We start from the raw sequence: 18,256 nt of genomic DNA, 5'->3' as shown, positions 1-18,256 counted from the left end.
ATCTGTTAGCTACACATGGAAGCAAAGCCAACGTCAAGCGCTGCTGTTTATATCCTAATTAGCAAAGGAAAACCTTTTGCTCCATCATATCTGACACAGACTTAAAAATGGGAAACATCCATTGTTTGACAATCTGGCATATAATTTAATGAATTCTCACAGCACAAGAGCATACAGAAATGGAAAGGACAGTTGGAAATTGAAATCTGTTTCGTAATTGCAGGCAAACTGTGTTATGGACAAGTAGTTAAAAAGGTCAATGCCACATAACATGAGTTGTGAACTTTCTGGAGATTGCTAGCAAACCCAAGGCAAAAAGATGGAAAGTTGCATCAATGACTTTTTTTTCGTGTACTCAGTTTAAGAGCAAAAGAGCACAGTTTCATGTGAAGGCTCTGGAAACCTCAGGGTCCCACAGAAAAGGGCATTGCTGAAAATGTAGGTACTGGCACTAACAGTGGATTTATGTTTTGGAAATGCCTGTATGATGAATGTTTTCTGCTACAAAAGAAGCAGATTCTGTGAAATTTCTGTGAAATTCTGTGAAATTTCCCTTTTTTGAGTAGACCTCACCTGCAGGGCAAACTTAATGAAAATAATACGGAGTATTGACCTGCCAGCAGGTAAGACAGCCTTACTAGTATATTTAATTGCATCTATCACCTCATTTTCATAATTTACAAATATCCTTTGGGTTTTCTCTGCATGGAATCAAGACTTCCTCATGTCCCATTTCACAAAGCTATCTTTTCTGAATCTGTATTGAATGTATACTTCTATCTCTCTTGGCCACTTAGATCACTACACTACAGTCTTCCCTACTGAGCATGTTTTTGGCTCGAGGAAAAATGATTTATGTGCATTAAACTCCAGCTCAAGGTTTCACTCCTTGTTACTGATGGTTCATCCAAGCATGTGGTGTGATGTGAGCACTGGTGAAAGACACTGAATGTTGCTGCTGGGAATATCTGTGGAAAGAGTGGGAAGCATAAACCCACAGCAGCAACCTTTTGTGCACAATATTATATATTTATATAGATTTATATATTCTTGCTTGCATATAGCTGCATAAAATGCTAACAGTAGAAACAGTAAAAGAAAATTATTCCATGAAAATGATTATTTAAATTCATTCTGTGAATTCTGTTTTACAAATCTATGGGTTTTTTTTCATTTGTATTTCCTTGCTAATTGGGCTTATTGTTCAGACAACTTAATCTTATCCTTTGTTATACAGTGATTACAGTTAATTATCAGGTTATTCCTCTTCTTTTCATTGATGCTCATTCAACTTATTTTCCACATAACTTTAATCTTGTATTTTAGGGTATCCCAACTCAGACCTTTTTGCAGACCCCAGAGTAATTTCTTTGGCTATAAAATTGTCTTCAAATATGCATTTTATCTTTTTTATTTTCCACTTGATATTTATTTAAAAATACCATACAAACCTTTAAAGCAAAAGATACTAAAGTGGAAATAGTGAATAAAATTTGATTCTTGCTTTTTTATTTTTTACAAGGAGTAGTTGTATCCTGATGATTATTTTCAAAGGCATTTTCACAAAGCCCTTGGATTTTAATAAGAAAACAAATTGAGTAATCAGGCATTGAGGAAATGAAAGGTGAACTTGTAAGTATCTTTTGGTCGATACTTGGCAGGGCATTCATTAATTATAAATGCTATTATTGCTTCTAAAAGCACCTTCTAAGACTTATCTGAAATAAAGTTTGCATATCTAATAATTTATTTCTTTAATATTTTTTCCCCCTGCAGTCATACAGTACTCAATTTTAGTCATTATTACACCTACCTTGTTTTGTCTAACAGGAATTATTCACTCAGGAGGCTTTTTACATTAATGAAAACAATTCAGTGTTAACAACCATTATTTAAGGGGAAAAGCTCCTACACAAATCACTCCAGGTGAATGAAATCAGGAGAGGGGGGAAAAGAACCATTTGTTGTGTAGCTATATGAGCTGTCTTGAGTAGGACAGGTATTGAAGGCATCACCCTTGGGCTTCTAATTTGGAGTCATGTTTCTTCTCTTGAGATTGTCCCTCTGCCTCATCTGCAGAGAGGATGTAGGATCTGGGACATGGTTCAGTATACAAAAATATGTTCAAGCATAAGTGGGAGATTAGTGGACCTCTGAAACGAAGCACTTAGTGCTGTTCCTGCTCTGCAAATATAGCATGAAGGGGTATGGAAATAGCACTTTCATACCCAGCTCAATTGTGTGAGAGGGTTCATGATGATAGTTTAATAGTTTCTCTTAACAGAGAGGAGCAAGATTAAAGTGTTTCTGCTGTGGGAAGGTGTTAGCAAATTTCCCAATCTACTCTGGGAAACGTCAGCAGCTTTTGGGGGTACTTGACTATCTGAGTTACTGGCTGTGGGCTGTGTTGGAATGGGACTAAACTGTCTCCAGTTTTCAGCTCTGGTTTGTTTCAGGTTGCTGTAGCCCCCTCTATCATATCAAAGTTGAAAGCCTTGAATACCAGACTGCTGTTGTGTCTTTTATTACTGCCAGAAAAAAAAATCCATTGCTGATATGAAAAAATCTATGTTGGTCTTTGGGGACATTTTCACCAGTAAACTTCTTTCATAAATAAATCAATATCTTCTTACTAAAGAAGTTCACAAGAAAATTCATAACTATTTCCATTCCTTGATAAATCTAATCTATATGGTTCTTTGGAGGGATTTCAAAGTATCTTTGAAATGAATCACTGGACAAATATGTATTACCACCTATCACACCTGAAATGTTGATGCAGAGTTGTGGAAGCAGAAGAAGCTTAGCTCTCAAACCATGGTACTACGGCAATGAAACATCTTCAGCAGAAGACTTTGTTAACTCAAAATTGAAAGAGTATTTGCTGTCATTTATGTCTGTCTTGACTGTACTTGCAGTTACCACAAGAAAAAGTATCTTATGATGCTACGGCATAGATGGGGAAGGAACATACCGTATCAGTAGGTAGCTTAGTTCTGCTCTTTCTGTAGTGATGGATAGTTGCCCTGATTTCATCCCTTTGAGAACGCAAGTGGCTTTACCCGAACCTTTTTGCAAGGCATGGAGGCACTGAGGCAGGATGAAGAAGGATTTGCTGTGTGTGCTACACAGAGTTAGAGGAGCTATCTCACAGTGCAAGGGGATGGAGGTGGAAAGTATTGCTGCAGAGTATAGTCATCTTCTTTTCAGATAGAGAAAATACTGAGATTTATTTTTATTATTTAGCATTCAAGATCCAACCCCTTTTTTAGAACTTGCTCACAGTGGGGGACGCATTCCTTTCCAAGGAAATGCTTTCTCTGCCCAGATGGCTGGGGGTTTGCAATATACATTGGGCAGGCGTGGGAGCAGACTATCAATCTCCTGTGCTTATGGCAAGGCCAAAGGCTTCTGTTCTAGCAGGCTCTGCATTGGGAAGAGCATTAGAGAGCTCCCCGCAGCAGCTGCTCACAAATGCCAGGAAGTGAAGTCCAGAAGTAAAAATATCTGTTTCAGAGCTGTAAACTAAATGGATCTTGACTGACTGAAAGATGGTAATGCTGCAGATTGCAAAGGGCAAGAAAAGTCACACCTCTTCTGTTATCAATTGGGAATAAAATCTCATCTTAATTCAGCAGAATGGCAGAATCTTCTGTTTGACTTTGGTGGTATCAGGTTGTCACTCAAAGTCTTGAGGTGGTGACTATGTCTGTAGGTTGTATTTCAGAGAAAAGCGGGTTTGTGCCACACTGTAGCATAACTGGTCTGTACTACACTGTGCAAATTTGTTCATGTCATGGTGGCAAAGTGATGATGAGCAGGTCTCAAAATGCCAAATTTCCTGGAACTTGTCATCACTGCAGATGGTAAAAAAAACCCTGGCAATTTGATTTCCCAGGAAATTCCCATTTCCTGTCCCAAAATAAAGTTTAAAACAGTCCTGAAAAAAATATTTCTAGCTGAACATCCTACACTGCACTGTAAGAAAAAGGGTGTGAAAATGGAAAATTGGTGTTTCATGCCTTCTGCACTTCAGATGTTTCTGGTTCAAACTGGCTGGGTCGTGTTTTATGTGGTATAGTGGGACAACTTCTGGGCTTCTCCACTTTCATTAACCCTGATAGCATCATGTGTATGTTTAGAGGGAGGAGATGAATCCCTTTGTGAATCAAATTGGGATCTTTAATTTCCTGTGGGCCTGTTCCATGGAGACATAAATAATTACATTTTCTTTGCTATATTTTATAGAATTGTAGAACCATAGAATCATTTAGGTTGGAAAATACCACGAAGGTCGAATCCAGCTGTCAACCTAACACAGCTAAGTCCACCACTAAGCCATGTTCTTAAATAGGTACCACATCTATGTACATACAACAATGTCTTTTACATACCTCCAGGGATGGTGACTCCACTGCTGTCCTGGGCCGCCTGTTCTAATGCTTGACAACCCTTTTGGTGAAGAAATTTTTCCTTATATTCAATCTAAACCTCTCCTGGTCTAACTTGAGGCCATTTCCTCTTGTCCTATCAGTTGTACTTGGGAGAAAAGACCCATCCCACATCTCTACAACCTGCTTTCAGGTGAATCCTAAGCAACCCCAGTTTCCTCAGCCGCTCCTCATAAGGCTTGTGGTCTGGACCCTTCATCACCTTTGTTGCCCTTCTTCAGACATGCACCTCAATGTTTTTCTTGTAGAGAGTGTCCCAGAACTGAACACAGGATTCAAGTTTCAGCCTTGTTAGTGTTAAAAACAGGGGGACAATCACTTCTCTAGTCTAACTTCATCCTAACTACTCCTAATTATTTCTTTAGGAAACATATGCCAGTTCCCCTAATGGTGATGTCACCCTTTCTCTCTGTATAGGATGTATTCACAAGATGAATGGAATGAAGGGAAATCATGGGGGTTTTAGATGTTTTCTAAAATTTGTTCTCCCATTAAATATTTCACTGAAGTTCTGGGGTATAAAAGGAGTCATTTAAGTTCAATCAAAATAGGTCACTATTTTTATTAGTGTGTTATACAATGTTTCAAAACTATAAAATGGTAAGGTTTTATTCTAAAAATGGTGAAATTGGACATTCAAATATGATAAAACCTATCTTCCTCAACCCTTTACTCCCCTTGAATCTCCCTCTGATGTGATTTCATGGTGTGCTTGCATGTCTATTGAAAAGGATTTTCTGTTCAGACACATCTCTGGACATCTTCTTCTATCATGCTGAAGAAACATAAACAACAATACAAACATGTACAGAGATTTTTTTTTCAGCCTGCTCAAACTCATCCCATCTCAACTGCTCTGACCAGCACTAACTTTCCTAAATAAGGCCACAGCTTAATCAATGCTTATTTATTGGTATCTGGTGACATACAGGCTGACTGGCTACAGTTTGTGCATTCAAAAATAATCAAACTTTCATGTGCTTTTTTGGCTTCTTTCCCAGTGACTTAAAGTAGGGATGGACTGCATGATTTAGCTGTTTGAGTTAGCATGTGGACTTATTTGGCTTATTAGCTCCACTAACAACAGAATGGCTGAATTTCCTCAAGCCCTTAAATCTCAACAACTACAGCTCATCCATCTGAATTAGCAGTAACAGGAGACAAAAGGGTGGCAATTCTAATGGAAGATGTTGCACTGCCTTTCTCCTTTGGGAATGGAGCAGAACATCATGCATTTATATGTCTGCAAATGAGCAGAGGCACATATCCTTCATGAGCAAATGATCCTTGGTGGTAACCAGTGGGCAGCTGGACTGGAATTAGCAAATTATGCTCATACCAGTAATTATGAGTGGAAAATAACATAATTTAGAGCAATGGAAGTGGAAAAGAATTGGCAAAACAATAGGCTTTTTAATAATTTTATTTTCAATAGGCATTGGATATGTCTTGATTGCTGAGTAAAGCGTGGGATGTATATACCGTACATTTTCCTTCTTATGGTCTGGTTACTGCTTTGGTGTGGTGTCCCTTGAATTAGATTACTATAAAAAACAACAACAACAAAAAAAATCATAAGAAAGAATCCCTGAGCACTCCTTCAATGCACTAAGGGTTGGACTAATGATGAACTAATATGCACAAACTTGTTATTTTCTCTAGTGTACTTAAGGAGGCAAAGAGCAGAAAATTGGGAAAAGAGCCTCACTGCTCATCTGACTTGCTTCACTGCATAGATTTGAAAATAATCTGGGCAAACAGATATGAAAAAGGTTGTTTTTCCATTCAAAGTGCCTAAATAAATAACACAAACAGTATAAGCACTAAAATATGATAAAATAAGCAATAAGTCTGTACCCAAACAATCAGAGAAAGGCTAGCGTAATGAAAGGGAAAACTGGGCTGGGTGAGCACCTATGGTGTGTGTTCACCTAACCTGGGCTTTGGGAGATCTAGAGCCAAGCACTTCTGCTGCAGGCTGCTTTTATGCTGCTTGTGTGATTGTGGACTATTTACTTTGTATCTCCCATGAATTAGACTCATCCTTCATCCTTTTAAACTGCTTTATGTACCTAGCAAGTGGTTTGAAGTACTCATATTTGGTGTTTGTCTAATAACCAAAGATAAAGAAGTTAAAGATATCATTGATGGGCTTGGCTGTATCTTCACTAGCTAATTAAATGGTGAGAGTATAGAATCAGGTACTTGAAGCCAACTGGCACAGAATAACCTGCATCTATGCTATTAAACTATCTTAACCTTCAAAGTAGGGTTAGTGCATCCAATGTGCAGATTAGGAATAATTTATGGCTTATGTTAACTTCTGAACTATATCCAGAAGTTGCCTGGGAGAGCTGCATTTGGCCAGGGACCATTCTAACAATTTAGCAGTATATAGACAACTGGGTTTTAGCACTCAAGAGTGTTCAGTAGCACAGCTCAATTTTCTGTTGTAAGATTAGCATTGAAGATGTTAATAACATTCTTAAACGCAGTTGCTGATTTTGCAAGTGCAAAATAATCCTTTCCACTGACAAATGAAGATTTGGAGCCATGATGCACCATGGGTCTGTAGGCTATTTTTAATCAAATTCTATTCTTTACCTGCACAACCAATTTAAATAATGACAGCAGCCCAGTTTTTGACCCTTTCTGTAAGTGCTTACTCCCATCTATTTAGAAGGCCCCTCCAGTGTTACAACATGACACAACATGAAGCTCAAGTGCTGTTCCCTAGCTTGTCTTGGAGAATGGTGGAGAGGTTCAGGATTCTCAATAGAGTAGTCTTAATCAACATCTGCTTAGCTTACGACTCTTGACTTCTGTCTCTCTACAGTGAAGAACACTCAAGTATTCATTATCTGTTGCAAATACGTGAGGGTAATTGTATGTAGAAATAGATGTGCCTGCAAATACTCAGCTGAGGAGAACTGGAGAAATATGTTAGAATCAAAATTGCAGTTTGGAAAAATGGAGACAATATTTCCTGTAAATGATGAAATGCAAAGAAGCTCTGAGGACTGCACTGGAAGGAAGTCACTGTTTTTTTTATAAAAAGTATATTTTTTGGTAGTAATGATTTTTAACAACTTCAAATGAAATGTGACAAATACCGTAGCATCTAAAAGAGCAAACTTGAAAGAATTTGTGCCAATAAGGTAGACAGCAGCCTCTTCCTTCACACAAGCAATGTGTTGAATTCCTCCACCTTCTTTACTTACATTTTTGGGAAAATATTTTAAGATATCTGTTATTATATTGTGATGCAAGGGAAAAGTATAAAGACCTGTCTTTGTGCAGAGTAAGATTTTCTTTATTAACTAGAGGTATTTTTCAGATCTGATGCTAGAATGACAATGATACATTAACATCATTCACTCTTCAGACACAAAGGTCTATGAAACTTCCATGGCAGGAGAGTCTTCTCTTGATCCATACCATTGTTTTGCTTCTAGGCTTTCTGGTGACTGAGAGGATGAGTCTATCACAGGATACGTTAGCTGAAGCTGGTCTGTTCAGCCTGACAAAATGCCTAGAAAGGCATTGATCACTGGAAAACCAGGTGAGAAGAAGCAAGGAGTGGGAGTGTGACCACCAAGGAAGTTAAGACTTAGAGCTAATAAGCAGCATAAACATAACAGATAGATGTAAACTGACTATTTAGCCTGGAAAAAGGAAGGTAGCTGAAAACTTCTATAGTGGGGCAATGTGCAGCACACTTTCTTAAGAGGAAGCAGAAATGAAGGCAAAAACCACAATACATCTAGTGTTAGACACCACACAACTGTACCCCTACAACCTTTGAGGTCAGCTTCCATGAAGTGGTAACATATCATACTCTCAGGTATGTCCGACTGCCACAATGAGGGGACAAATGCAATGGTCCTTGGCCTGTGCAGCCTCTGACCTGTGCTTTCCAAAGGGACTAGCTTCTGAGATGAAAGATTGGTGAGGAACCAGTCTAAGAAGGTAACAGTATAGAAGATTGATTTCCAGTGTTTGGGCCTGGCATTATTTAATTTGCTGATACAAACACAGCCTCAATGTTTCCTTCATTATGTTCCCTCTGAGTTTTGAGAACTGAGCCTGACACAAGGACATTCAATAAACAAAACTATAACCTCCCATTTCACACACTGTTCCTGCTCACAGGGCAGTAATTGAAAAGCAATGGAAAACAGCAACAGCTCTTCATGCTGCAGGAGTTACATCTGTTATTTGACTAATTAGTGACACACAATGACCTGTATGAGCCATAGCAGGACAAGAGCTGTTTTAATTCTGGACACTCTCAATGAAAACATCCCTTTATCACACTTGCATTTGTGACTGCAGAGCGCTGTGTGTATAAGTCAGTGCGGGGAAAAAATGCATCAGAGTAATGATATACTTTGAGGAAGAGAGGGAACAAAATTGCTCAAAATGGACATGCAGATATGTCTTGCCTAGTTTTGCTTGCAGCCAGAAGAGGAAGATTAATCTCTTATTCCTTCATGTGAACCATGAACAATTGTATTTTAGTCCAATGAACTGAGCAAGTGCTTGGGGGAGAATGCAAAGTGCAGAGGAGGTGAGAGGGTTCCATTACTGTGACACTGTAGAACTGGATAAACTAAGGATCCCTGATCTTTTTATCCTTGTTTGTTTCAGTAGAGGTTTGCTTTTAGGCAAAATGTGTTTACCCAGCACATTTCATTTAGATAGTGATTGATCTTATTTGGTACTAAGGAAGGAAAAGCCATGATCACAGCAGATCTGGCAGTTGTGAGTTAATATATTCTCTTACATGTATCGATTACAATGTCAAAGATTCAAAATCAATTCATTTAAATATCCCTCCAGAAAAAGATAATAAATCTGTCAGTGTAACATAATAATGCCACACTAGAGGAAAAAAGTTCTGAATCCCTCTGACCACTTAATGCTTGGATGTAATACATGATGCCAATAAGAGAACACTGCCTTGGTATCAACAACAAAAATAAGCAGGATGAAAAATAAATAAGCAACGTGTCTTATTTTGGCAATATATATATTAAAGCATACAAAGAATTTAGAAATCCTCATTGCAAAATCTGGCTTCTTTCAGAACTTCCCTAACTTTTCTGTTGTATTCTCTTTTGCCCGTTGCAGGTCTATAAGGTTCTGTCATTCTGTTATCCTAATAATATCTTCCACATTTCCTTCCTTCCTTGCATGGCACTTAGACTAACCAGCATCTCTGAGAGTATTTAGTGACAGTACCTTCCTCCCTGTTGCTCCAGCAAGTACTAAAGCAACATCTGCCTTTGCTGAAGTTGCAGGTGTGTTCTGGACCCTGTCCTGAACAGTACCTTAGAGCCTACATGGATGTCCCTGAATTTTTTTTTCTTTTCTATCCTTGCAAGCAGTAATTTAATAGGAAGATCTATCAATGTGCTAAAGCCAGAGCAGGGCAATTTGCTTTTCTCTTAAGTTAGAGGAATCAGTAACATTTGTCTCTCTGGCTGCTCATGCAATGAATTACTGATGTCCTGCATGACCAAAGGTCTGTTCTGTTCACATGGAATCAAGAAATGCTCCATGCATCTCTTCCAGACTTTGTTTTCATGCCTTTAATCATCACAGATAGATGGTGCTGAGGCAAAAGACCTAAGGAGCATTACTGTTTCAAGTTTGGATATTTTGTAGTTTTTATGTGATGTGGTTTTTAGCCTGGTTCTTGTTTTCAATCACTTCATTTTATTCACCTCCAGCTGACCCATGAGTATGAATTAATCCGTGGGCTTCTTCCAGAGTGGCTATATCTTCTACATTTTATCTCATGAAGCGTAAACCACAATCATTTGCCCTGAAGCATACAGTGTTCCGAAAAATTCCCAACCTAGGCGTGAAGAAGTTTAGACTCTGACAGAGGAAGTCGATCTTGCTCTGTTGCCTGGTGTAGTTTTCCCAGGTGCTCCTTCCTCTTTATCTTTTTATTCTGCAACCTCAGGGCTAGTCATGATTGTTTGTCCACAGAACTTAGTCCAGTCAGAGAGCCAACAGAGAGTGGGTTTCCTGGAGGTCACTATGATGAATGGTTTCTATCCTTGGAAAGGATTAAAGCCATGATACTAATGCTTGAATAACGTTGACCACATGAAGCTGCTACAGTGGGGTCCAAAGATGTGAATGACTGTAGCTTGGAGAAGCCATTGACTTTAGCTGCTGTACTGAGCATTGCGTCCATTTACTTTGCTGTAAATGGAGATGAATATTATAGAGTAGCTGCAGGATTAGCATCAAATCTTTAGAACTATGTAAACCAGTGACCACTAATGCAAACCTGCACAAAACCCTCTGTGATATTTCTCCTCAAAGCTGTGTGGTCTAGGATTTTCCATGAAAGATAAAATTCTTAATTTCAGAGAAAAGTCTGACCTGGATATTAACAGAACAAACTTTTTAAATGTGCCATTAGTATAAAAGGCTAAAAGGAAAAAGTCAGTCCAAGTGAAAGAATTATGTTTTGAAAAAAAACCTAAATCGAAACCTAAGCCAAAATTTCAAAATGACATGTTTTGGATTAGAGAAAGCATTATGTTCAAGTCAAAGTAGCTGCACTTCTAAGCATATGTAAGTGTTAAAATTAAACTTCAGAGCTACAGCTATTTTATTTTTATCATTGAAATGTTTCACTGAGAAAATGGGGGTATGAATGGTTAACCTGTGTTTCTGTCAGAAAAGCAACATAATACAACCAAGACAAACTTGCCAGCCCTCATTTCCATGTCTGGATGGAAAATGGCTTAATTAAGACTTGTTGCCTGACTCCCATCTGGACAAAGCTTCAGTGTAGATGATAGAAGGGTGTTTTTTTATTCTCAAAGGGCTTCATGGTGTGGACATTGATGGGTGGTGAGAAGGAAACAGTCACTGGGGTTGTGGTCTCTCTCAGTCCAGCCACATACCCTTGCCGTATAGAGAATATACAAACCATGCCAGTGGGACATGGATCCATTAGGCCTGGAATCCAGTGAGTGCTTTGCTGCTCTCCACTGTGTCACATTACCTTCATGGTACTTCTAACAGCCCTGAAGAAGTCTCTGCTAGGTGAAATGCTTATTGTTGCCTAGTTTTGATTTAAAAAATCTGTGGACAAAAACACAGACACAAAGGGGTTGAAAGAGGTTGAACAGACTCTTATACTGGCAGAGGGAGGTTTGTGGCTTGCTGCCTAGAGCCCTTCTCTGGTGCCTTTGGTGCTGGCATTTATGACTTAAGAAAACATGTTAAAGCAAGTTCAGAGGAGACCATGGAGATGCTCAGAGGACTAGAGCACCTTTGCTATGAAGACAGGCTGGGAGAGTTGGACTTGTTCAGCCTGGAGAAGAGAAGGCTCCCGGGAGACCTTAGTGCAACTTCCACTGCCTAAAGGGGATGACAAGGAATCTGAAGAGGGACTTTTTACAAATCTGGAAGGTGTGTAGTGACAGGGCAAGGGGAAATGGATTTAAATTGAAAGAGGAAAGATTTAGATAAGGCAGTAGGAAGAATTTCTCTACTGTGAGGTTGGTGAGGTGCTGGCACAGGTTGCCCAGAGAAGCTGTGGCTGCCCATCCCTGGCAGTGTTCAAGGCCAGGCTGGATGGGGCTTTGAGCAACCTGGTCTAGTGGAAGGTACCCCTGACCATGATGTGGGGGTTGTAACTATATGCTCCTTAAGGTCCCTTCCAATCCAAACTATTCTGTGATTCTACAATTCTATGACTTCCATGCAGGTGGCTGCAGGAAGACATCCTCCACTGTTATATCTGGGCTCCTTTAACTTTTAAACATTGCAAAGGAGTTCTGATAACGATATATATGTTCATCCTCCAGGGAATTCCCCAACTAGTTGAAGCTGGGCCAAGAAAGTGAGTCAGAACTGCAGCAGGCAAGGCTGCTCCTAACTCTGGTCTGTGTTTGGCACTGAAAGCAGCATGCCAGCCAGCGAGGAGAAAATTAATAGATGTGGCAAAGCCTTACGGATGTTACACACTCCCTTACTGCAGGGGAAGTGACAGGTATGGAAACAAGCTGCTTTAGCAGTGGGCCAGAGAATCCTGATTTGATAGGCAAATTCTGTGTAAGTTTATTGAATTTGCTTGAAAATAGATTGGAGGAATATGAAGTTTTTTATGAAAATGTGTCAAGTAGATTTACCAACAAATGAGAGAAAGGGCTAAAATATTAAAAATCTTGTCCTGACCTATTGAAAAACTGGATTTTTTTTTTAAGTGGAAGATCATGTCTAAATTCTCTAGGTCGAAAAAAATCAAAGAACATTAATAATTTAAAATAAAATGCAACATGTTTTAGTCTGATGCAAAAAGTATTATTCTGGGGGGGGTGTTTCTTGTTGATTTCTTTGATTAAAAAGAATAATTGTTTCTGGGCTAAACCAAATCGCCCTTTCTTTTTTCTTTCCTCTCAATTACTATTGTGGATTAAGCATTGAAATTAAATGTTACTCACCCAGCTTTCAAGGATCATGAGGATGTCCCTACTCCGTAAACAAAATGAATGATGTCTCTTTACATTTTTTTTTCTTGATCTCTATAGCTCTATTAATATTATTCCTGCTATGCCCAGGAATGGACCAGGGCCTGATGACAGGAATATAATAGATGGGTGTTAACTACATCATTTTACAGTAAAGAGCAGCTATTGACTCTGTTCAAATCCTGTGCAGAGCTTCCTAATAGAGATACTGTCTCACTGGAGGAACCTGCATGTTGCTTGTGAGTCAAAAATATTTTTGATTGACTGATAGTTGTCTGTGATGACAGGAGGCCAGAAAGTTTTAGAAATGAGTAAAAAATTGTGACCATGTAAGCAATTTATTCTAAGCAATGCCTAAACTTCTTGGGTCAGGAATTTAAGACAGCAATTGCATTTTTCTTCATAGCTATCTAAACTACCATCAGGAGGGAAATGGTAGGCTACTTGATGACAAAAGAGCTATCAAGCTAATTATACTTTGATGAATTCCTGTCAAATCTGTAGAGCATTTAATGCATTCTTAAATGAAGCCATCCGTAAGTAAAAGCCTTCCAAAATGAACACAGGCACTGGAGTCCAAGAGAAGCTGATTAATTGTTAATTAGGTTCTTCCACTTATGTGGCAGATTGGAAGAGAGGAGGAAGCAAAGAAAGAGACAGAAGCTGGCATGGCTGTGCAAATTCGGTGAAACTTTGTTAGTTGCCAGATCAAACTTCTGTTGCGTGACTTCTTTCCAAGCTCTGTGACAGAGCCAGTTTTGGCCATTAGGGAAGTGAGTTCTGCTTTTCCCATAATTCCATTAACAGATGAAAATTGTTAATGAAAATTGCCCAAACTTGACAGATGCTTCAGGAAAATGTATAATAAGGTTTAGTGGTGGTTTAAAACCAAACTGCACAGCTCTTGCACTCACTCCCCCTCCTTGCTCCCTCAACTCTCGGAGAGTTAGGAAGGAGAATCCAAAGAATGTAGACCCCACAGGTTGAGATAAGAACAGTTTAATAACTAAGGTATAACACAAATCACTACTGCTACTACTACTACAAACAATAATGATAAAGTAAATAACAAGTGAAGAGAATACAACACCTCACCAGCCACTGACCTATAACTCACCCCACCCTGCCTGACCAAGCATCGACCGATACCTCCTGCATCCCCCCAGAGCTCCAGCCCTTCTGGGTAACTCTCAGTTACGTCCTGGGTATGACGTCCTATGGTATGGAATACCTCTTTGTCTAGCCTGGGTCAGGTGTCCTGTCTCTCCTTCCTCCCGGCCTCCCCTACCCCCTGAATCATAAAGTCCTTGGACAAACCAAACATTTGAGCAGTAACTCAAAACATACTTGCTATCAGCAACCGTTCCCAGCCCAAAAGTCAAAACACAGCACTGCACCAGCTACCAAGAAGGAGAAAAAATGACTGCTACTGCTCAAACCAGGACAGGTTTTTGTTATCATAGAATCATAGAATAGTTAAGGTTGGTAAGGAGCTTAAAATCATCCAGTTCCAAACCTCCTGCCGTGGGCAGGGACACCTCACACTAGACCATGTCACCCAAGGCTCTGTCCAACCTGGCCTTCACAACCTCCCTGGGCAACCCATTCCAGTACCTCACCACCCTTATAGTAAAAAGTTTCTTCCTTATATGTAATCTAAACTTACTCTGTTTAAGGTTGAACCTGTTACCCCTTGTCCTATCACTACAGTCCCTAATGAATAGTCCCTCACCAGCATCCTTATAAGCTCCCTTCAGATACTTGAAGGCTGCTATGAGGTCTCCATGCAGCCTTCTCTTCTCCAGGCTGAACAGCCCCAACATTCTCAGCCTGTCTTCATCTGGGAGGTGCTCCAGCCCCTGATCATCCTCGTGGCCCTCCTCTGGACTTGCTCCAACAGTTCCATATCCCCTTTATGATGAGGACACCAGACCTGCACACAATACTCCAAGTGAGGTCTCACAAGAGCAGAGTAGAGAGGCAGGATCACCTCCTTCAGCCTGCTGGTCACGCTCCTTTTGATGCAGCCCAGGATACGGTTGGCTTTCTGGGCTGCAAACACACACTGAAGCTGGCTCATGTTCGTTTTCTCATTGACCAACACCCCCAAGTCCTTCTCCGCAGGACTACCATGAATTTCCTTTTTGCCCAACCTGTAGCTGTGCTTGGGATTGCTCCAACCCAGGTGTAGGACCTTGCACTTGTCATGGTTAAACTTCATGAGGTTGGCATCAGCCCACCTCACACATGTGTCAAGGTCCCTCTGGATGGCATTCCTTCCCTGCAGTGTATCAGCCAAACCACACAGCTTGGTGTCATCAGCAAACTTGCTGAGGGGACACTCAATCCCACTGTCCATGTCACCAACAAAGATGTTGAACAAGGCTGGTCCCAACACCAGCCCCTGAGGGACACCACTCCTTACTGGTCTCCAGCCGGACATTGAGCCACTGACCACAACTCTTTGCATGCGCCCATCCAGCCAGTTCTTTATCCACCGAGTGGTCCACCTATCAATTTGATGACACTCCAATTTAGAGACAAGGATGTCATGTGGGACAGTGTCGAACACTTTGCACAAGTCCAGGTAGATGACATCAACTGCTCTACCCCTGTCCATCATTTCTGTAGCCCATTCGTAGAAGGCCATCAAATGGGTCAGGCAGGATTTCCCCCTGGTGAAGCCATGCTGGCTGTCACCAAGCACCTTGTTGTTTTTCATGTGCCTTAGCATGCCTTCCAGGAGAATCTGCTCCAAGATTTTGCCAGGCACAGAGGTGAGACTGACTGGTCTGTAATTCCCCAGGTCATCCATTTTCCCCTTCTTGAAAATGGGGGTGATATTTCCCTTTTTCCAGTCGTCGGGAACTTCACCTGTCTGCCATGATTTTTCAAATATGATGGCCAGTGGTTTTGCAACTTCATTCGCCAGCTCCTTCAGGACCTGCAAATGGACTTTTGTACATTCAGGTTCTTAAGACAGTCTTGAACCAGATCCTCCCCTACAGTGGGCCTAAGGTCTTCATTCTCACAGTCCCTGTGTCTGCCTTCCAAGACTGGGGTGGTGTGGAGAGCATTTGCCTGTGGAGACTGAGGCAAAGAAGTCATTCAGAACCTCAGCCTTCTCCAAACCCAGGGCAGACAGTTCTCCCAAAAGATTCCTGAGAGGGTCCACATTATTCCTAGTCTGTCTTTTATCTGCAATGTACTTATAGAATCCCTTCCTGTTATGTTTCACATCCCTAGCCAAGTTTCATTCTAACTGGGCCTTAGCTTTTCTCACCTGGTCCCTGGTTACCCGGACAACATCCCTGTATTCTTCCCAGGCCGCCTGTCCTTGCTTCCACATTTTATAAGCCTCTTTTTTCCTTCAAATTTTCCTCAGCAGCTCCTTATCCATCCAAGAAGATCTCCTGCACTTCCTTCTAGTTGGGATGCAACAGTCCTGAGCTTGTAGCAGGTGATCCTTGAATATTAAACAAGAGACTTGGGCCCCCCTGCCCTCTAGGGTTATATTCCATGGAACCTTTCTAAGCAGGTTCCTGAAGAGGCCAAAGTCTACTCTCTTGAACCAGGGCAGTGAGCTTGCTGCACACTCTTCTCACTGTCCTGCAGATCTTGAATTTGACCGTTTCGTGATCGCTGTATCCAAGGCTGCCCTGGAGCATCACATTTCCAACCAGCCCCTCCCTTTTGGTAAGCACGAGGTCAAGTATAGCACCTCTCCTTGCTGGCTCCTCTATTACTTGCAAAAGGAAGTTGTCTTCCATGCAATAGAGGAAACTCCTTGATTAATTGTAGCGGGCCGTACCATCCCTCCAACAGAGGTAAATTCTGCTAAATTCATGTTCAGCTGGACAAAAATAGTGATACTTTCTAAAGTGTACACATATGTCATATTTATTTTAAATATGATTTTTTCAGCAAATATCCAGCTTCCTCTGGATACATGGATCTGGTGATGCTGACATCAGAACAGGCAATATAATCTATCTGGAAGGGGAAATAGAGCTATAGGTAAGTTACATGGGGAAAACATGCAAAGGGGAACATGTTCCTTCAGCGTAAGAACCTGCAAGTGGCCTATGGGAACTATATTTACTGCACTATTTTGGTTTCTGCATATTTTGCTTTTTCTTTCTCATTTCACCTTTTGTTTTTCTCAAAGTAAAAAACCTCTAAACTTCACTCCTTCTGAGCATCGAAGAATCAACACTTTCATTTATTGTGCAATTTTTTTATACATTTTTACATTCTCTGCTTAGTTTTGTGGCTGCCATGGCACAGAATTCACAGAAAATTAAGCTTAGACACTGGGAATTTTAGAAATGTCTGCTGAAATATATATTTTCTCTCTTTAAAAGCATTATGAGTTTCAGGCTGGATAGCTGAACATTTCCCAAAGCAAGAAGAAAATTATGTGTGCCCTGTTTTAGTTCTTTGACTGTATTTTTACTGCAGATAGAAGCTCCCTGTATTTATGGACAAATGGAGCTCTGCACCGCTCTGTACTCCATTGTTGTCCTAGAGGCAGCTGGAAGCTCTCCGCAGGAATGGGTAAAGGCAGCTCTGCAGCACCTACTGTCTCTGTGAGAGACTTACTTCAAAAAAAAGCTGCAGATTCATGCTTTTTTTGCTAATGAAAGGGTGGAAGGAATGATCTATGAAGAGTGGCTAAAGACTTTGGGCTCAGAGGACAGGAGGCTGAGGGGTAACCTCATCGCTCTGTACAGCTTAGAATCATAGAATCACAGAATAGTTAGGGTTGGAAAGAACCTTAAGATCATCTACTTCCAACCCCCCTGCCATGGGCAGGGAGGGAAATGCTGATCTCCCTGGAATAGAGACAGGATGTGTTTGAACTACTAAAACCTACACAAGGGGAAATTTAGACTGGACATTCAGAAGCATTTTTTACAGAAAGGGTAGTCTAAGACTGGAACAGTCTCCCTAGAGTGGTGATTGATGCCCCAAGCCTGTCAGTGTTTAAGAGGCATTTGGACAATGTTCTTAACAACATGCTTTAACTTTTGGTCCATTTTTTTTTGTTATAAAGATAGATATCTTCCAACTAAACTCTTCCTGTTCTAAAATAAATAATAAAAAATAATAATAATCAAATAAATAAAATAATGCTGACTAAAGCTACAGGACCTGTGCATTTTAACCCTCTGAAGGCTGAGCTGGGCTGACCATGCAGTTTTCCCCCTCTTTGGCAAGGATTGTACTTCCCTAAGGAGGTGTCTTGTGAGTATTTCAACTTGGCTCACTTAAGGTCTTCCAAGGACTGGCAGATGGATG

This window comes from Melopsittacus undulatus, chromosome 3 (genome assembly GCF_012275295.1).
Source record: "Melopsittacus undulatus isolate bMelUnd1 chromosome 3, bMelUnd1.mat.Z, whole genome shotgun sequence".
Classification (NCBI taxonomy): Eukaryota; Metazoa; Chordata; class Aves; order Psittaciformes; family Psittaculidae; genus Melopsittacus; species Melopsittacus undulatus.
Note: the sequence above shows the minus strand (reverse complement) of the source record.